The following is a 22,646-nucleotide window of genomic DNA, read 5'->3' as shown; positions in this document are numbered from 1 at the left end:
TGCTTCACAAAATGAGAGTGTGTGTGAGGGTGCATATCTTGCAAGCACACCTCCTCCTTGCTTGGGTCGACCCCTCCTTGTAGCTCATGCTTGAAGCCCATTGGCTCATGTCAAGCCTAGCCAATCACAAGCCTAGGTCATTTCAAGCAATAGAGGTAGCCTTTGGACAAGTGCCCTCCTTTCCCCTTTGAGAGAGAGGGCTTGAATAATTCTCAAACAATTAAGTAACCAAACTAAATTCTCATTGGACCCTCTTTTGTCTTGGGCTTGCCTTGAGTGAGTGTGTATGTGTTCTCTCTCATGCCCCTACTTGTAGGGCTCACCCCCCCTTGTGTAGGGATCTAGGTTGACTTTGGAACACCTCACCCCTTAAGCACCTTAGTCATAAAGCATGACAATCACCTCAAGCACCTTAGTCATCAAGCATGACAAGCACCTCAAGCACCTTAGTCAGCTCAAGCACAACAAGCACCTCAAGCACAAGCTTAGCTTGTCTAAGGTCTAAAATACCCTAAGGTCCTAGGTCTAAGGACTTTTAACACTAACCTTTGGAGGTCTTTAATGAAGCTAACCCTAAGGTCTTTTAAGCTCCATTATCTATTCATTACTCTTTGATAGACCATCTCTCTTTTGGACCCATTGCATTCTCTCCCTTTGGTCCCGTGTGCTGAGATAGACCTAAAAGCACATGTCTATATTCTAACTCTTGTTCTCGTTTATTTTCCCACATTAAATGATCAGTTCAATATGAGAAAATCATTTGGGTTAGTTAAATATTAGATTTTATGGCTCTCTCTCTCTCTCTCTCTCCCTCTCCCTTTTTATATACGTCCATCTCCCTCTCTTTTTCTCTTTTTCCCTCCCTCGTCCTCTCTCTCTCTCTCTCTCTCTCTCTCTCTCTCCTCTCTCTCTCTCTATATATATAATATATAATATATATATATATATATATATATATATAATATATATATATATATATATGTATATCCCCTCTCCCTTTTTATATACCTCCATCCCCCTCTCTTTTTCTCTTTTTCCTCCCTCGTCCTCTCTCTCTCTCTCTCTCTCTCTCTTCTCTTCTCTCTCTCTCTCTCATCTCTCTCTCTCTCTCACCCCCCCCCCCCCCCCCCCCCCCCCCCCCCCCCCCAACATAGACTATAACATGATTTGATATATCAACGTATACAGTTATTTGAAATCTTGATTTTATAGGCGAAGCAAGGACATGATAATAAATGTATGAAATCTCAAGGGAATGCATTGATAGCACAACAAGGGGCCCTTGCTCACCTCTCGGAGGCTCGCCTTGTCCTCACCCACCTCCCCTTCTTTGTAGGCCCACAACCTTGACATCCCAGTGGCACCACCACATGCATAGCCATTAGTGATTTCTTTGCCATCCCTTGCCATGCATGGTAATCGTGTGCATGGCTCTCTCAAACATCCATCAGTGATGATGCGAGTCGTCATTGCTGACACATGCTTTCTTGAGCTCTGTCGAGCTACTCACAAGCATCATCCAAGAGGCGGGCCTCTTTGCTGCGCACACAATCTAGTGATGAACCTGAGGCAATGAGCGCCACGGTCCCTCGTCTCTTGTGCACTCCAGTGTCCAATGCCCACTGCTCTTGTACTACTTGTAGCTACCAAAGGGGGCTCGCTCTGATTGGGTGGGCATTGACAATGATTGTATCGAGATGCTCACACAAGATGCGTGCACCGAGGCAAGCTGAAGTAGGATGAGAGCGAACAAGTAGCTACAAATGAGAAGAAACCAAACATGGTGGATGACCAAAGGTTGTGGGCTACTGATCGCCTTCCCTTGATTGGCAACCATCTTTCCTTTCTCTTTCTCTCTCTTATTTGCCTCCCTGCTGCACTGGTTGTCTGTTCACCTCCCCCTATTCACCTGGAATAATTGTAGGGCATCCTCATGCCTGTCCACGGGCTCGACTTCTCTTCCTGCACCACGTGGTATGCCGAAAATGCCTTCACCCTGGTGACTGTTCACCTCCCCTCTACCTTCTCTCACCCGCTCATAGGCTCCACGTTCTCTCATTGTGCCACGTGGTAGGCTGGAATCCCTTCTTCATTCTCCGTATAGAGTAGTATAGATTGTGCCACGTGGTAGGACAAAATTGCCTTCTTCATAATAGAGTAGTATAGATTGGAGAAAATTCTAAGCATTCATAGGGATTTTTAATGTAATGGCTGTTTATTAGGCTATGTGGAGCATTGTGAGGTCTCATTTCAAAAAATCCCAAGGCTCCTATCACACTGGGACGGACGCCCATGAGGATTTTGGAGGAAGGGGCATCCACTTCATGTCACATTGGGTCAATATGAAATGTTGGTCGTTGTTGTCAATTAATTAGCATTGGCCAAGCGTATTGCATGCACATCTCACGCTGGTGTTATGGAATGGATTTTGAGAAGTTGGACACTAACATTTATGGTCATGTGTGCGTGATGTAGCACATCAAGTTAGTTGAGTCGTGGGCAGGTGGCTGGCAATAGATAGCAGGAATTGAATAATCCAATAAGACTTAGGGTTTTTAGTTAGTTCAATAAAGTCTTTTATCCCCAAAGTGGAATGTAAATAGCCTCATTGATGAGTTGTCCCTTTTTGGAATTAATATAAATACATTCCTATAGGAAGCCATCTCACTCTAGGCATGGGGGGTGATTGTACCCAATGCTCTCTCTCTCTCTCTCTCTCTCTCTCTCTCTCTCTCCCTCTCTCTCTCTCTCTCTCTCTCTCTCCTCTCTCTCTCTCTCTCTCTCTGCATAGCACCCTCGGTATGGAGGGGCATGTACGTGAGTACGAGAAGTTTTTTTGCCATCACAACATCCCTAGGGCAGCCCTTTTGGCTTATAAAAGGAGGCCATTTCTACACACATTTTGAGTGTGAAGTTGATGCAACAAGGTGGGTGTGAGGTGGTGAGAGTGAAGCAAGGTGAGAGCTCTATTAAGGGTATAATCCCTTGTAACCTACTTCTTGTTGAAGTACTAAAGCCATTGAGTGGCTGCTTTCCCGTGGATGTAGCCCACATTGGGTGAACCACATATATCGTGCTCTCTCTCTCTCTCTCTCTAATTTGGAGAATCATGAAGTGTTGCACTGTCAGTGGAAACAAGAGAAAGACCTAAGGAGAGGTTCAAAAACAAAAAGGGTCATGATCGCTCAAGGCGGAGCAAGTCACGCACAAAGTCAGTTCTTGAATGTTGGAACTGCGGCAAGAAGGGCCACATCAAGAAGGATTGCTGGTCCAAGAAGAAGAAGGAGTCATAGTCTCAAGACAACAAGTCAACATCGAGTCCAATGTGGCAAGTAAAGTAGAGCAAGATGCTCTAATTCTTGCATTAGACAATGTGTCTAATTCCTAGATAGTAGATTTCGGGGCTTCATTCCATGTGACACCACAAGCAACATTTCCAAGATTACACCAAAGGTAATTTTGGGTATGTATACTTGGGAGATGATGAAGCTTCTGAAATTGTCGGTAAAGGTACAGTTTGTGTAAAAACTGCTAACGAAAATGAATGGAAGCTTAAAGATGTTAGCATGTTCCTTCTCTTTGCAAGAATTTAATCTCTATAGGACAATTGGACGATGAAGGTCACAACATTGCGTTCGAAAACAAACGGTGGAAGATCTCAAAGGATCTTTGGTTGCCAAAGGAGAAAAGGTTGGTACACTTTACTTGTGTACTATCAGCTCGCAATCTTCAGCTTGTGCAACAACTACAGAAGTCGACAGTGCGGTGTGGCACTATCGGCTTGGGCATATGAGTGCCAAAGGAATGCAAATCCTTCAAACAAAGAATCTTCTACCAGGTTTGAAAGAAGTGGACTTAGAGTTCTGTGAAGATGGTGTTTATGGAAAACAAAAGAGGGTAAAATTTCAAAAATCAAAAAATGAAAGAAAAATAAAAACTTGAGTTGGTTCATTCTGATGTTTGGGGTCCTACGAGTACACCATCACTTGGTGGCTCATTGTACTATGTAACATTCATAGATGATGGAACTAGGAAAACATGGGTTTTATGTAATGAAGAATAAATCCGATGTGTTTTCCATATTTCAAAGGTGGAAACCTTTGTGGAGAATGAAACAAGTACTAAGATTTGACAATGGAGGCGAATATTGCAGCCAAGCTTTTGAAAGCTTTTGTGCTAGCAATGGCATTCGAAGACAAAAGACAACCCCAAGGACACCTCAACAAAATGAGATTTTGGAAAGGATGAACAGGACAATCATGGAGTGAGCACGAAACATGCGGCTACATGCAGGCCTACCGCTTGAACTTGGGGTGGAAGCAGTAAGTATGTCTGTGTACTTAATCAATTGGTCACCCTCAACGGAATTGGATGGGGGAGTTCCAGAGGAGGCGTGGACAGGTAAACAGGTAAATTATTCATTTTTCATAGTGTTAGGGTGCGAGGCTTTCATGCACATAGATAGAAGCCTCAGGTCAAAGCTAGATGCGAAGTCCAAAAAGTGTTTCTTCATTGGCTATGGAGAAGGTGACTTTGGGTATCGCCTATGGAATCCTGAAGATGGTAAAATATTTAGGAGTAGGGATGTAATTTTTAACGAACAAAATATGTACAAAGATTACTTGGAAAGAAAACAAACAAAAGAAATAGGTGATGAGTACATGGAGCTTGAGGACGGTGAAGAATCAAGGAATGCAAACGGTGACAACGTACAACAACGTCAACCAAATGAGGAGCCTCAACCTATTCCCCGAAGATCTACAAGAGCAAGTAGACCTCCAGAAAGGTTTATTCCTTCCTTCAACCATCTCTTGATCTCAGATTTTTTTGGAGAGCCGGAATCATACCAGGAAGCTATGCAACAAGAATCCAAAGAAGAATGGATAAAGAGCATGCAAGTGCATATGGACTCATTACATCGCAACCAAACATGGAGTTGGTTGATTTGCCTAAAGGTAAGTGGAAACTTCAAAACAAATGGGTGTACAAGTTGAAGGAAGAAGAAGGTGGGAAGAAAAGGTACAAGTCTAGGCTTGTGGTAAAAGGTTTTCTCAAAAGAAAGGTATTGAATTCAATGAAATATTTTCTCCTCTTGTAAAAATGAACTCAATTAGACTTGTCTTAAGCCCTGTGGCTGCTCATGATTTAAATCTTGAGCAAATGGATATAAATACGATATTCCCTCATGGTGACTTAGAGGAGGAAATTTACATGCTTCAACCAAAGGGGTATGAAGTAAAAGATAAGGAGAAAATGGTTTGTAGATTAAAGAAAAGCTTGTATGGTTTAAAAGCAAGCATCAAGACAATGGTACTTGAAGTTCTGATTCCATGGATGTTCAATCATTGGTCTTGATGCTTGCTTTTAAACCATACAAGCTTTTCTTTAATCTACAAACCATTTTCTCCTTATCTTTTACTTCATACCCCTTTGGTTGAAGCATGTAAATTTCCTCCTCTAAGTCACCATGAGGGAATATCGTATTTATATCCATTTGCTCAAGATTTAAATCATGAGCAGCCACAGGGCTTAAGACAAGTCTAATTGAGTTCATTTTTACAAGAGGAGAAAATATTTCATTGAATTCAATACCTTTCTTTTGAGAAAACCCTTTTACCACAAGCCTAGACTTGTACCTTTTCTTCCCACCTTCTTCTTCCTTCAACTTGTACACCCATTTGTTTTGAAGTTTCCACTTACCTTTAGGCAAATCAACCAACTCCCATGTTTGGTTGCGATGTAATGAGTCCATATGCACTTGCATGCTCTTTATCCATTCTTCTTTGGATTCTTGTTGCATAGCTTCCTGGTATGATTCCGGCTCTCCAAAAAAAATCTGAGATCAAGAGATGGTTGAAGGAAGGAATAAACCTTTCTGGAGGTCTACTTGCTCTTGTAGATCTTCGGGGAATAGGTTGAGGCTCCTCATTTGGTTGACGTTGTTGTACGTTGTCACCGTTTGCATTCCTTGATTCTTCACCGTCCTCAAGCTCCATGTACTCATCACCTATTTCTTTTGTTTGTTTTCTTTCCAAGTAATCTTTGTACATATTTTGTTCGTTAAAAATTACATCCCTACTCCTAAATATTTTACCATCTTCAGGATTCCATAGGCGATACCCAAAGTCACCTTCTCCATAGCCAATGAAGAAACACTTTTTGGACTTCGCATCTAGCTTTGACCTGAGGCTTCTATCTATGTGCATGAAAGCCTCGCACCCTAACACTATGAAAAATGAATAATTTACCTGTTTACCTGTCCACGCCTCCTCTGGAACTCCCCCATCCAATTCCGTTGAGGGTGACCAATTGATTAAGTACACAGACATACTTACTGCTTCCACCCCAAGTTCAAGCGGTAGGCCTGCATGTAGCCGCATGTTTCGTGCTCACTCCATGATTGTCCTGTTCATCCTTTCCAAAATCTCATTTTGTTGAGGTGTCCTTGGGGTTGTCTTTTGTCTTCGAATGCCATTGCTAGCACAAAAGCTTTCAAAAGCTTGGCTGCAATATTCGCCTCCATTGTCAAATCTTAGTACTTGTTTCATTCTCCACAAAGGTTTCCACCTTTGAAATATGGAAAACACATCGGATTTATTCTTCATTACATAAACCCATGTTTTCCTAGTTCCATCATCTATGAATGTTACATAGTACAATGAGCCACCAAGTGATGGTGTACTCGTAGGACCCCAAACATCAGAATGAACCAACTCAAGTTTTTATTTTTTCTTTCATTTTTTGATTTTTGAAATTTTACCCTCTTTTGTTTTCCATAAACACCATCTTCACAGAACTCTAAGTCCACTTCTTTCAAACCTGGTAGAAGATTCTTTGTTTGAAGGATTTGCATTCCTTTGGCACTCATATGCCCAAGCCGATAGTGCCACACCGCACTGTCGACTTCTGTAGTTGTTGCACAAGCTGAAGATTGCGAGCTGATAGTACACAAGTAAAGTGTACCAACCTTTTCTCCTTTGGCAACCAAAGATCCCTTTGAGATCTTCCACCGTTTGTTTTCGAACGCAATGTTGTGACCTTCATCGTCCAATTGTCCTATAGAGATTAAATTCTTGCAAAGAGAAGGAACATGCCTAACATCTTTAAGCTTCCATTCATTTTCGTTAGCAGTTTTTACACAAACTGTACCTTTACCGACAATTTCAGAAGCTTCATCATCTCCCAAGTATACATACCCAAAATTACCTTTGGTGTAATCTTGGAAATGTTGCTTGTGGTGTCACATGGAATGAAGCCCCGAAATCTACTATCTAGGAATTAGACACATTGTCTAATGCAAGAATTAGAGCATCTTGCTCTACTTTACTTGCCACATTGGACTCCGATGTTGACTTGTTGTCTTGAGACTATGACTCCTTCTTCTTCTTGGACCAGCAATCCTTCTTGATGTGGCCCTTCTTGCCGCAGTTCCAACATTCAAGAACTGACTTTGTGCGTGACTTGCTCCGCCTTGAGCGATCATGACCCTTTTTGTTTTTGAACCTCTCCTTAGGTCTTTCTCTTGTTTCCACTGACAGTGCAACACTTCATGATTCTCCAAATTAGAGAGAGAGAGAGAGAGAGCACGATATATGTGGTTCACCCAATGTGGGCTACATCCACGGGAAAGCAGCCACTCAATGGCTTTAGTACTTCAACCAAGAAGTAGGTTACAAAGGGATTATACCCTTAATAGAGCTCTCACCTTGCTTCACTCTCACCACCTCACACCCACCTTGTTGCATCAACTTCACACTCCAAAATGTGTGTAGAAATGGCCTCCTTTTATAAGCCAAAAGGGCTGCCCTAGGGATGTTGTGATGGCAAAAACACTTCTCGTACTCACGTACATGCCCCTCCATACCGAGGGTGCTATGCAGAGAGAGAGAGAGAGAGAGAGAGAGAGAGAGAGAGAGAGAGAGAGAGAGAGAGAGAGAGAGAGAGAGAGAGAGAGAGAGAGAGCATTGGGTACAATCACCCCCCCATGCCTAGAGTGAGATGGCTTCCTATAGGAATGTATTTATATTAATTCCAAAAAGGGACAACTCATCAATGAGGCTATTTACATTCCACTTTGGGGATAAAAGACTTTATTGAACTAACTAAAAACCCTAAGTCTTATTGGATTATTCAATTCCTGCTATCTATTGCCAGCCACCTGCCCACGACTCAACTAACTTGATGTGCTACATCACGCACACATGACCATAAATGTTAGTGTCCAACTTCTCAAAATCCATTCCATAACACCAGCGTGAGATGTGCATGCAATACCGCTTGGCCAATGCTAATTAATTGACAACAACGACCAACATTTCATATTGACCCAATGTGACATGAAGTGGATGCCCCTTCCTCCAAAATCCTCATGGGCGTCCGTCCCAGTGTGATAGGAGCCTTGGGATTTTTTGAAATGAGACCTCACAATGCTCCACATAGCCTAATAAACAGCCATTACATTAAAAATCCCTATGAATGCTTAGAATTTTCTCCAATCTATACTACTCTATTATGAAGAAGGCAATTTTGTCCTACCACGTGGCACAATCTATACTACTCTATTACGGAGAATGAAGAAGGGATTCCAGCCTACCACGTGGCACAATGAGAGAACGTGGAGCCTATGAGCGGGTGAGAGAAGGTAGAGGGGAGGTGAACAGTCACCAGGGTGAAGGCATTTTCGGCATACCACGTGGTGCAGGAAGAGAAGTCGAGCCCGTGGACAGGCATGAGGATGCCCTACAATTATTCCAGGTGAATAGGGGGAGGTGAACAGACAACCAGTGCAGCAGGGAGGCAAATAAGAGAGAGAAAGAGAAAGGAAAGATGGTTGCCAATCAAGGGAAGGCGATCAGTAGCCCACAACCTTTGGTCATCCACCCATGTTTGGTTTCTTCTCATTTGTAGCTACTTGTTCGCTCTCATCCTACTTCAGCTTGCCTCGGTGCACGCATCTTGTGTGAGCATCTCGATACAATCATTGTCAATGCCCACCCAATCAGAGCGAGCCCATCCTTTGGTAGCTACAAGTAGTACAAGAGCAGTGGGCATTGGACACTGGAGTGCACAAGAGACGAGGGACCGTGGCGCTCATTGCCTCAGGTTCATCACTAGATTGTGTGCGCAGCAAAGAGGCCCGCCTCTTGGATGATGCTTGTGAGTAGCTCGACAGAGCTCAAGAAAGCATGTGTCAGCAATGACGACTCGCATCATCACTGATGGATGTTTGAGAGAGCCATGCACACGATTACCATGCATGGCAAGGGATGGCAAAGAAATCACTAATGGCTATGCATGTGGTGGTGCCACTGGGATGTCAAGGTTGTGGGCCTACAAAGAAGGGGAGGTGGGTGAGGACAAGGCGAGCCTCCGAGAGGTGAGCAAGGGCCCCTTGTTGTGCTATCAATGCATTCCCTTGAGATTTCATACATTTATTATCATGTCCTTGCTTCGCCTATAAAATCAAGATTTCAAATAACTGTATACGTTGATATATCAAATCATGTTATAGTCTATGTTGGGGGGGGGGGGGGGGGGGGGGGGGGGGGGGGGGGAGGAGAGAGAGAGAGAGAGAGAGAGAGAGAGAGAGAGAGAGAGAGAGAGAGAGAGAGAGAGAGAGGACGAGGGAGGAAAAAGAGAAAAGAGAGGGGGATGGAGGTATATAAAAAGGGAGAGGGGATATACATATATATATATATATATATATATATATATATATATATATATATATATATATATATATATATAGAGAGAGAGAGAGAGAGAGAGAGAGAGAGAGAGAGAGAGAGAGAGAGAGAGGACGAGGGAGGAAAAAGAGAAAAAGAGAGGGAGATGGACGTATATAAAAAGGGAGAGGGAGAGAGAGAGAGAGAGAGAGCCATAAAATCTAATATTTAACTAACCCAAATGATTTTCTCATATTGAACTGATCATTTAATGTGGGAAAATAAACGAGAACAAGAGTTAGAATATAGACATGTGCTTTTAGGTCTATCTCAGCACACGGGACCAAAGGGAGAGAATGCAATGGGTCCAAAAGAGAGATGGTCTATCAAAGAGTAATGAATAGATAATGGAGCTTAAAAGACCTTAGGGTTAGCTTCATTAAAGACCTCCAAAGGTTAGTGTTAAAAGTCCTTAGACCTAGGACCTTAGGGTATTTTAGACCTTAGACAAGCTAAGCTTGTGCTTGAGGTGCTTGTTGTGCTTGAGCTGACTAAGGTGCTTGAGGTGCTTGTCATGCTTGATGACTAAGGTGCTTGAGGTGATTGTCATGCTTTATGACTAAGGTGCTTAAGGGGTGAGGTGTTCCAAAGTCAACCTAGATCCCTACACAAGGGGGGGTGAGCCCTACAAGTAGGGGCATGAGAGAGAACACATACACACTCACTCAAGGCAAGCCCAAGACAAAAGAGGGTCCAATGAGAATTTAGTTTGGTTACTTAATTGTTTGAGAATTATTCAAGCCCTCTCTCTCAAAGGGGAAAGGAGGGCACTTGTCCAAAGGCTACCTCTATTGCTTGAAATGACCTAGGCTTGTGATTGGCTAGGCTTGACATGAGCCAATGGGCTTCAAGCATGAGCTACAAGGAGGGGTCGACCCAAGCAAGGAGGAGGTGTGCTTGCAAGATATGCACCCTCACACACACTCTCATTTTGTGAAGCAAGAACATCTCCTTCTCCAAGCTTGTTGAGAAGTTGAGAGCCTACACCAACACCTCTTGGCTATGGAATGCAAATCCAACCAAGAGCCATGCTCCAAAGCAAAAGCTTGCCATCTTCTTCTTCACCATTACTATGCTACTATGCTATGCTAAGCTACAAGAGTAATACAAGTGAGGAGACTTTCTTTCTCGTATGTTACTTCTTCTTCCCCTTCCCTTCCCCCACTCCCTGCTAGCTCTCTCCACCTTTGAAGGTGTTTGAGGTCTTGGGATTGAGGCCGGGGATATGTTAATGCTTTTGCAAGTTAATTAAGGGCATAATTTTGGTGTATGGAGTCTACCATCTTCATTGCACCAATGAGATCTTAAGGAACATAATCTTGTAATGTACCAAGTCTCTCTTTATGGGGGAATCTATAATGCAAAAGCCTTTTGGAGGGGGGACCGGCTCCACATAAATCCGGTTCTTAACTGTTGTCAGTTTCTCTAATCCTTTTTAGTGCAAACATATACAAATAGATAGAGAAATGCAGGAAGTACAAAGACTTGTTAAATTCATTTGTCCATTTATATAAATACTTGCAATTACAAAATAGGGGCTTAGGGGTAATCATGTTTTGTAAACGTCACAACATATAGTAGTTCATATGCCTTGGAACTCATACTCATTAGACAATAGCTCATTGATGCCAAAGACACCATTCTCTAATGTAATTTCCAGGGAAAGAGGCCCAGATTTAGCCTTGTATCATGCAATGGTAGCTTTGAGATCTGCTATTTGTGCCTCTTTCTTTTCAATCTTGGCCTTCAAAGAAGCAACATTCTCTCTCTCTTTTACAAGTATTGTTCATACCAAGCTAATTAGGTGTAACGTTCTTCTTGCTAGCTTTAATCATTTACTATTCTTATGCTCTTTAAGAATTTTCTTAAAGGAAATGCTTACTATTATTATTTCAATTTCCGACACAGTCAATGTTATAGCCATATTCCATTACATTGGTATCAGAGCTATTGGTTTCCTTTTTCTTGCTTAAGAAGAGAGGTCCTTAATTTGTCCATGAAAGGTTGGACTTGTTCATTTCAAGAGGGTAACTGGGACAAGGATCTATTATCTTGGTTGAAAAGGACTAAATTTGAGGTACACAGTTGGGAACTATAGACTTAATAATGGAGTCTTTCGGGGCTTGCCTTTGGCTTTACCATTAGAGCTACTAGCAAGCTCAACAGGAACCATAATCAATTGAGCAATGTTAGACCCTCTTCACTAGTCTTTGCAATCAACAGTCCCTAAACCACGGGTATGGCTGCTTGAAAGCTGATTTTCAAAGGTAGAGAAGAGTAGCAACGAAGGTTTTTGAGGGTACCAAAGCACAAAGTAGCATATACATAAGTTTAGTTAGCATGGCTAACGATAATAAAAAGAGTAGAATGAATATTGACAACTTTGATTTTGCATGTGAAGGTGCTATTGATGATGCCCCAATGTTTGTGAACTATCTTGTTATTAGGTTGCAACAAACTATGGGCAACCCTGCCTTGCAAGACGAAGTTACTCAACAACTTCGTGCTTATGGGATTTCCTTACCTCTCCAAGAAGAGAGAGAGCTTCGGAAGCCTCTTGTTGAGACTTCCAAAAGAAGGCTCTCTTTGATAAGAGAAGAGGAGGAATCCAATGAACAAGAAAGAAGTGAATCTCCGAATTCCTTTAAAGATGTGGCTCCACGAAGATGGCAGTCTTGACAATCCCCATCTCCTCCCAAGAGGAAAAGATCATCCTATAGTCCTCCTCATCACTCTGAAAGGGAAGAGAGGAAACAAAGGAAGAAAAAGGTGAGAAAGAGGTCACCCTCTTCTCCTTCTTTTTCATCTTCCTCCTCTTCCGATGAAATCAACGGCTATTCTTCTAGAGCATACAAGAGGAGAGGACATCGCAAATCCTATGCTGCTTGGAAAAGGTCCTACAAGCTAAAGAAGTTCAAAGAGGGAGGAAAGAGTATCTCTTTTCTCACCTATGATGACACCTTTTGTGCTATAGACAGAGTTTTGGCCTTCATCCAACAATTTGATGCGGCCTTTGGAGACGAGGGCTTCAAAGAGTCCTCCAAGCTACATCATGTAGCCATGCGCTTTCAAAAATCTGCTCCACAATTGTGGGCTAGCCTTTGTGGCAATGGTGAAGCTCCAAAAACATGGAAAACTCTACGAGTTTCCATTATGAAACAATTCCTTGCAAGCGAAGCCAAAGATAAAGTGCTCACCAAATGGTGGAGTTTAAAGGTACTCTCCCACAAATCTATCCACAAATATGTGGACATGTTTTGGGATTTACACCTCAAAGCTACAGTCTTTCAAAAGATAGACTTCATCGAGAAAAAGCAACAATTTTGTGCAGGATTACCTAAAAAAATGACCGAGTATGTCAACTCACAACGGCCTGGTTCTATCACTGAAGTCATCAACCACACTATGGTTACTTTTTGCATTAATTTCCAACAAGGGGCTAAAAGGAATGCCAAGCCCATGGAAAACAAAGACCAAAATGATTCAAGAGGGAAGAACAATGCTAAAAACTCTTCCCGAGGTAACTCCAACAACAACAACAACAACAACAAGACCAAGGAGAAGGGAGTTTACAAAGGTAAAAATAAACTCTCTCTTGAAGAGCTAGAGTCTTTTTGAAAGGATCATAAATGTTTCAAGTGCGGGGAGCAAGGGCATGGTCACCGTTCTTTCCCTAAAAGAAATGCACACAATGAGACTCCTAGAGATTCCATTGTCGAAGCTCCAAAAGGATTCTCATTGCAAAGGCTCATCCCTTTCCTATGCTTGAGGAAAGGTGAGGGAGCATGATTCCTTCATCTTTTTTGACCCTGGCTCTACTCACAACTTAATATCAATGGAGTTGGCCACCAAGTTGGGCATTCAAGCTTTTGAGATGGGAGATACTGTAATTGCTGATGGAGCTTTCAACGGACATCAAGCCTCCGTTACTCCCTTGATTGGGAAGTTGAGCTTCATGTCCAAAGCTACGTTGACAAAGAAGACTTTTTTTATCTCCCCTTTCCAACATGAGGATGTTATCCTAGGGGCACGATGGTTCAACCGCATGGCTGCCAACATGAAGTTCCCTGAAAGGAGAATTTATTTCATCTACAGCAAAAAGAACATGTATATAGATGCCAATGAGTCGGGTCGTACTATACCTCTTGTAAATTCACCTACTTTTGATAAGTCAATGAAAAGCTCGGTTTCCTCGTATATGACTTTTGTCAAAGAGTCTCCAAATAATCCTAATGTTTTACAAAATCAAAGTGGTAGGAATAAAAAAGAATTAGAGTTGTCTAATTTTCTAAATAGATTCCAAGATTTTTTTATCGATGACATCCTATGGAGTTACCTCCAAAACGAGGGGATAATGACCATAAGATATAGCTTCTACCTAGGAGCTCACCGCCTAATAAACCTCCTTATAGATTTTCTCAAGCTCAACAAGAGGATATTATGAGGTAAGTGCACGAACTAGTAGACAAGGGTATGGTGAGGCCTAGCTCCTCTCCCTTTTGTTCACCAGTCCTATTAGTGCAAAAGAAAGACGACACATATCGTATGTGTGTCGACTATAGAGCACTAAACCGGATCACTATCAAAACATATTTCTTGTACCACCGGTAGAAGATCTATTTGATAAGCTACAAGGCTCTACCCACTTCAGTAGGATTGACATAAAAAGTGGCTATCATCAAATAAGGATAGTGAATGAAGATATTATAAAGACTGATTTTTGCACAACATTTGGTCTTTATGAATATATTGTCATGCCTTTTGGCTTGACAAATGGTCGGGCCACATGCAACCGCCTAATGGAGAAAATTTTAGGTCCTACTGCAAGTTTAATGGAGTGTTCTTTGATGATATCATCATCTACTCCAATTCTCTCGAGGAGAATAAGCAACATCTCCATGTAATCTTTCAAGCTTTGAGGGAGAATAAACTTTTCATTAACCAAAAGAAGAGTGAATCTTTCCTTAAAGAGATTCATTACTTAGGTCACATTATCTCTCAAGATGGTATCCGTATGGATCCATCAAAGTTAGAGGTAATAAAAAGATTGCCTAATCCAAGGAACCTGCATGAGCTACACATAGCAAGACCATTACATGGCTTAACAAAAAATAATGTTAAGTATGCATGGACTACTAAAGAGCAAAATGCTTTCGACAAGCTTAAAGAAAAGCTTATCTCCCAATAGTGCTTACACTACCGGATCTCTCAAAACCATTTGAGGTCCAATGTGATGCTTGTGGAGATTGACTTGGAGCAGTATTGCTCCAAGAAGGGCATGCCATCGCATATGAAAGTCAAAGTCTCAATACGGATGAACAAGTGTTGGACATAGATGAGAAAGAGCTACTAGTTGTTCTACATGCCCTAGACACATGGAAGCACTATCTTTTGGGAACTCCATTCATCTTACGAACAGACCACCAAAGTCTCAAGTATTTCATGACGCAAACCAAGCTTTCCAACAAACAAATAAGGTGGGAAATGTTACCATATACATGTGGTAGTGATGTGTGTGAACACACTAGTACTGCCGGGGCAATTTTTCCCTCTTTAGGAGGTTTTCCCCCGTATACGCCCATCACTTTAGGCTATCTATCTTTCCATTGCACATTAAGTAACACACTATCTATTGTGTGCCTTGAGCTTCCTTCGTCTTTTCCAAGCTGTGTGCATTTCTTTGCAACCCTAATTCCAACAAATGGTATCAGAGCAGGTTGCATCCTCCTGGGCTTAGTCGCCAGTTGCTCCAGCACACGCCTGCTCACTTTCTCTAATTTTAGTGAGCTTTGGCGAGCGTTCGTAGGTCGACAATTATTTCGGGAGAGATCATAGAGCTTAGTCTGCTCAGATTTTTGATTCGGGCTCATTTCGGCCTCCGTTGCCACTACAGGCAGTGTTGCACAGGCTATTTTGTCATTTTGTGCAGAGTTTTTGTCAGTGCCATTTTCTACATAACAGGTGCCTTACAGTCTTCTACGGTTTGTGCTACATAGCACGCGTTGTTCCCGCTTCATTTCTCCTCTTTTTGGGCAATTTTCACATCAGGTGCAACATTTACCATGGCTGACAACAACACAGATGTGTTCAAGATGTTTGCTCTGCTGAGGACAGGTTGGATGGGGACAATTACCCTATGTGGGCTTACATGATGCAACATGTTCTTGTTTCAAAGGGCGTTTGGAATATTGTGCAGGGCATTGATGTACGTCCTGGTTCTGAGGATGCAGGCGATGTTGAGGATGTTGCGGGTCTTGCTGCAAGGATTGCTACTATTAGAGTTGTTTTGCCTACGACAGAACAATCTCATTGGGATGTAAAGGATGTGTAGGCTCATGCATTGATTGTGTTATCTGTGAAGCGCACCATTGTTCCTCACATTCGTTCAACAAAATCTGCAAAACAGGCTTGGGATATTTTGGCTGGTCTTTATGCAAGTCGCAATGAGGCTAAAATTGCTTTGCTGCATAAAGAGTTGGAGTCAAAGATTATGCATGAGGAAGATGATATGGACACTTTCCTTGTTGGTGTCAAGGATATCAATGAGCATCTTAGGCACAAAGTACAAAGCACAGGACAACCTTGCAGATCTTTTCACAAAGGCATTGTCTCGTGAGAAGCTCGAAGCTTTCCGCAAAGCTTTGGGCTTGCTCCCCTTTGTGGATTGATCATGTCCTCAGGGCATGGCACTTCCCTTTACTCATGTGCCAGCTCTCGTTCACCGCATCAATGTAGGTGGGATTTGTCACCATATACATGTGGTAGTGATGTGTGTGCACACTAGGACCGCCGTGGCATTTTTTCCCTCTTTAGGAGGTTTTTTCCCCCGTGCATTGTATATACACCCATCACTCTAGGGCTATCTATCTTTCCATTGCACACTAAGTAACACACTCTCTATTGTGTGCCTTGAGCTTCCTTCGTCTTCTCCAAGCTATGTGTGTTTCTCTGCAACCCTAATTCCAACAGGAAAATTTTCTTTCGCAATTCAATTTTCATATTGCTTGTATTGTTGGTAAGCATAATCAAGTGGCCGATGCACTATCACAACAACCAAGAGCAAATTCGATCTATAGCAACAATAATCTATCTTCCATGATAGATGAGTATGCTCTTGACCCTAATTTTAAGGACATAATGCCAGCCCTTTCTTTAGGGAATAAAGAGGAACCATTCACCTTGCAGGATGGTTATCTTCTCCATGGAAACATGCTATGTGTTAATCACTCCCTTTGTGTGAGAAAGTGATGTATAAATCTCATGCTCCTCCATGTGCGGGGCATAAAGGGATTCAACCTACTCTTTGAGGAGTAGAGATGTATTTTTATTGGCGCACCATGAAAGTGGACATAGAAGAGTATGTTTCAAAATGTGTGGTATGCCAAAAGACAAAGTATGATAGAGGGAAGCAACCTAGATTGCCAAGTATGATAGAGAGAAGCAACCTGGATTGCTCTAGCCATTGCCAATCCCTAATTTACCATGGGAGAGTATATCCATGGATGTTATCTTTGGATTACTCAAGTCTATCCATGGGAATACAGGAATATGGACAATAGTTGACATGTTTAGCAAACAAGCACACTTTATTCCTGTGAAAACGACCATTAAGGCACACCACATGGAAACCCTCTTCATATCCCCTATTTTCAAACACCATGGATTGCCAACATCCATCGTGTCAGATAGAGATCCTAGGGTGACAAGTAATTTATGGAAAGGCCTCTTTGAAAATCTAGGTACAAGGTTGAATTTTTCTTCAGCCTATCACCCACAAACGGATGGCCAAAGTGAAATAACTAACCTTAAGATTCTCGATCTACTAAAGACTTATGTTATAGAAGTAGATCAATGCTTCCAATGGGAGAAGTATCTACCACTTGTAGAGTATGCGTACAATAACACTGTCCATACTACTACAAGAAACACACCTTTTGAAATCATTGAGGGAAGACCGAAAAGCCCCTTGCGACTTTTTTTAAGGTACATGGAAAGATCTTCATTGCCGATGAGTATAGCCCACACTTACAAGAATATTTTTAAAAGATTAAGGAGGCTATATCCATCTTCCAACAAAGGCAAAAAAGTTGCTGCTAACAAGCACAAAAGGGCCTTAATGTTCAAAAAAAGTGAATGTGTCTTACTTAAGTTTCTCGAGGCTCGATTGAGGCAAACTATGGGCAAAAATCCTACGGGCCACCAAAAGTATTATGCTAAATTAAAAAAAAGATACTATGGTCCTTTTCAAATCTTAAAACCAATCAATGAGATGGCCTATCAACTCAAGTTGCCCAACCATTGGCTCATACACAATGCTTTTCATGTGAGCCTACTCAAGCCTTACAAAGGAGAGCCAAAAACAAAACCAATTATTGAAGACCCCTCAAAAATTGAAGATCAAGAAGAGGTGCTACAACCCGAAGCTATTCTTCGACATGAGGACTAGGTACTACGGCATGGTAAGATTATCCGATGATATCTTATTAAATTCAAAAAATTAAGATTATCCGACGATATCTTATTAAATTGAAAAATTATCCTTTTGAAGATGCTAGATGGATGCAAGGAACATAGCTTAAGGATAGCATGAACCTTGTTAATGCTTACATTTACAAATGCTTCACTAGGGTAAGCAAATTTAAATGTTTCTTTTAAACGATCAATGTTTTTGTCTTATAAGACTAGGTCTCTCTTTTTATTGTACACAAATTTGAGTAGTATGCATGCTTAGAATTGTTTTGATGACGACGTCTCCCAAACACCAAGTAGAATTTTTCACTCTACTTTGGAAAGTATGATATGGACTAAAGAGCAGACATGCTTGCGGCAGCTAAGTCTCCCAAGCACCACAATGGATTAGTCATCCATTCTGGAATGATGTCGTAGGGTAAAAAGGGGATCCTCTACCTACTAAGAAAAGTAGACTAATGACTAAGGCTTTACCTTCTCTACCTCATAGTCGAGGATGACTATGATTTCAAGAGAGAGGTAATGTCATAAAATCTCATATTTAACTAACCCAAAATATTTTTCACATATTGAACTAATAATTTAATGTGGGAAATAAACGGGAACAAGAGTTAGAATATAGACATGTGCTTTTAGGTCTATCTCAGCACGGGATCACAGGGAGAGAAGAGAATGGATCCAAAAGGGAGATGGTCTATCAAAGAGCAATGACCAGATAATGGAGCTTAAAATACCTTAGGGTTAGCTTTATTAAAGACCTCTAAAAGTTAGTGTTAAAAGTCCTTAGACCTAGGACCATAGGGTTTTTTAGACCTTAGACAAGCTAAGCATGTGCTTGTCGTACTTGTCATGCTTTATGACTAAGGTGCTTGAGGTGCTTGTCATGATTTATGACTAAGGTGCGTGAGGGGCTTCATGACTAAGGTGCTTAAGAGGTGAGATGTTCCAAAGTCAACCTAGATCCCTACACCGGGGGGGTGGCGAGCCCTACAAGTAGGGGCATGAGAGAGAACACACGCACACACACACACACACACACACTCACTCAAGGCAAGCCCAAGTCAAAAGAGGCAACAAGGACATATGTCAAGATCCTCCCCATGTTGCCCTCATAAGGTGCCTAAAGCCTATTGGTTGGCCTCTAAAGGGATCCAATGAGAATTTAATTTGTTTAAATAATTGTTTCAACATTATTCAAGCCCTCTCTCAAAGGGGAAGGGAGGACACTTGTCCAAAGGCTACCTCTATTGCTTGAAATGACCTAGGCTTGTAATTGGCTAGGCTTGACATGAGCCAATGGGCTTCAAGCATGAGCTACAAGGAGGGGTCGACCCAAGCAACGAGGGGGTGTGCTTGCAAGATATGCACCCTCACACACTCTCATTGTGTGAAGCAAGAACTTCATCTCCTTCTCCAAGCTTGTTGAGAAGCTGAGAGCCTACACCAACACCTCTTGGATATGGAATGCAAATCTAGCCAAGAGCCATGCTCCAAAGCAAAAGCTTGCCATCTTCTTCTTCACCATTACTATGCTACTATGCTATGCTAAGCTACAAGAGTAATACAAGTGAGGAGACTTTCTTTCTTGTATGTTGCTTCTTCTTCCTCTTCCCTTCCCTCACTCCTTGCTAGCTCTCTCCACCTTTGAAGGTGTTTGAGGCCTTGGGATTGAGGCCAGGGATATGTTAATGCTTTTGCAAGTTAGTTAAGGGAATAATTTTGGTGTATGAAGTCTACCATCTTTATGTCACGAACGAGATCTCAAGGAAAACAATCTTGTATTGTACCAAGTCTCTCTTTATGGGGGAATCTATAATACAAAAGCCTTTTGGAGGGGGGGACTGGCTCCACATAAATCCGGTCCTTAACTGTTGTCAATTTCTCTAATCCTTTCTCTCTCTCTTTTACAAGTATTGTTCTTGCCAAGCTAATTAGGTGTAATGTTCATCTTGCTACCTTTAATCATTCACTCTTCCTATGCTATTTAAGAATTCTCTTAAAGGAAATGCTCACTATTGTTCTTTCAATTTCTGCTACAGTCAATGTTATAGCCATATTCCATGAGAGAGAGAGAGAGAGAGCACAAAAAATCTTACTCCAGAAGCTCTCTCCGAAAAATATTTTTGGAGCGACCTTTTTTCTTTCTAAATTTGGTCAATTGAGAAATATTTGAAAAAAGCTCACTACAAAGCTCGCTCCAAACCTCAATTCCCATTAATGAGCCCAACTTCTCCTGCCATGTAGAATGCACGAACCTTTGATGACAAATTGCGCTTTGATTTTTTGCTTCTATTTTGTGTTGTTTAATAGAACTTGCACTGCCCTTAATGCTCATTTGCCAATTCCATCCACCCCTTTTGTGGCATTGTTGCTTATTGCTTGTGACACTACATCTGACATTGTGTTTCCTTTTCAGCACCATACCCTATGATTTCTACCCCCCATCACGGGCGTCCTTCACGACCCCGACTACTTTCGGCTAGGCCCTCTACACCAATATGGAGCCTCCAAAGCACCTCTATACTTGATGACTACTATGCTTGCCAGACAGCAACTAATTCCGTCTTCCCTTTGTCGTGATTTACCTCTCTCTCTCTCTCTCTCTCTCTCTCTCTCTCCTCTCTCTCTTCTCTCTCTCTCTCTCTCTCTCTCTCTCTCTCTCTCCCCCTCCCCTATATATATGGTTGAATGCACACCCTGTTATGTTGGACTAGAGAAAGCTACAAGACCAGATGGCAGAGAGTTGTTGCAATCTGAGGTGCCTAGAAAGAATGGCCTAACTCCTTGACACTTAGGGTAGATAAGAAGGAGATGACAATGCCAGCAACTCCTATTAGTTTGTTGCCATAGCGAAAGAGGATCCTACTATGTAGCCAATGTGTAGCATGCCTCATCATGTTATTTCTTTGTAGGTTTGTATGGCCCTCAATGGTTGAAATAGAAGGTCATCACTGTAGACTGAACATCCTCCATGCATTTAGTCACTCGGGTCTACTAGATGAAGACCAAAAGTACTCTAATAATATCAAGGGGAACTATATGACTACATCAAAAAATGAGCAATACACTTAATACTTAGATGGTTGTTCTTTTTATGGTCGGAATTTTTGTCTCCTATAATGTTCTCATTGTGCAAGGCACGTACCAGCATAGGTAGGGCACAAAAGCTCTTGAGTTTTACCATAGGATGCAAACAAAAGGCTTCTCTCCAAATGCAATCACCTATGCTTGCATCTTGAGAAGCTGACATGACCAAAACTAATTAGTGATCCCATTGCAGTCGAGGACACTTAGAAAACAAGTTTTGCTTAGCAATGCTTTGGTTGACATGCACAACTACGACCTACGGTACATTCACACAAATAATCTTCATACACACCTATGGTGCATTCAAAAAGATAATCTTCATGCACACTTATGATGCATTCAAAAAGATAATCTTCATGCACACTTATGATGCATTCACACATAGGATGTTCATGTTTATTTTTATTAGGGGATCTCAGAAAGAAAACATTGTGCTTGGCAATGCTCCGCTCTAGGAGGTGCATTTGCACGCCCTCCCTCGCTGTCTTCCTCAGTTCGTTTTTAGCTCGATTATGGATTTGTGCGACTTGTCAAGTATGCATATTTGTTTGTTAATGGCTTGCAGTGTGCTATTTTGCAGGGCCACCTCCCATCCGTTTGTAGCATTGATATTAGAGCATAAGCTACGCTCCAAAGATTAAAGATAATCAACAACTAACTACTCAAAATTTTAATGTTTTTTTCTCTTCTTCTACTTGCACATCTTTGATTGATTAGACTTGTCAAAATTAATGTTAATTTTACTAAACAGTTTATGGTTCTCGTTTGATTGAGTAATCCTTGAAAATTAGTGAAACTATTTTAATGGAATATCAGAGGATTTAGACGTTTAAGGATAATTATGTACCTATAATCCTTTTCTATAAACAAAGAATACATTGGACCATAATAGAAAAATAAGAAGAAGACTTAAGAAGCTTGAAGAAGATTGCTAGAATGATCCAATATTAGGAGAAATAAGTTTTACAGGTCAATATATATCTCAAGGCATGCTTTGTAAGAAAAATAGCAAGCATAGAGATGTTTAAATGTCGTAAAAGCAATCTCGAGAGACCAAAACGTCTTTTTGGTGAGTCGTTCAAAAGCGGGGTAGCAAACAAACAATTGCTAGAATTCTTTAGGGGATTTTTCTTGATCGGGTTTGAAAGAGACCTCGATGATGGGAACCACCTCACATGAGCGATAATTTTAATTTAATCCACCAACTCATTACCCTATTTTTTGTCTACGCTCATCATCCTCACCATCACCACCATCCAAAGATCCAACTGGTCACTAGCCAGAGATGCTCATGACGCCAACCATTCGGTACATGCACTATCCACACACACTGTCAGCCGCCATCCACTTAACTCTCTCTCTCTC

The sequence above is a fragment of the Adiantum capillus-veneris genome, chromosome 25, assembly GCF_014529385.1.
Source record: "Adiantum capillus-veneris isolate H3 chromosome 25, ASM1452938v2, whole genome shotgun sequence".
NCBI classification, from domain to species: Eukaryota; Viridiplantae; Streptophyta; class Polypodiopsida; order Polypodiales; family Pteridaceae; genus Adiantum; species Adiantum capillus-veneris.
This window is presented reverse-complemented; position numbering follows the sequence as displayed.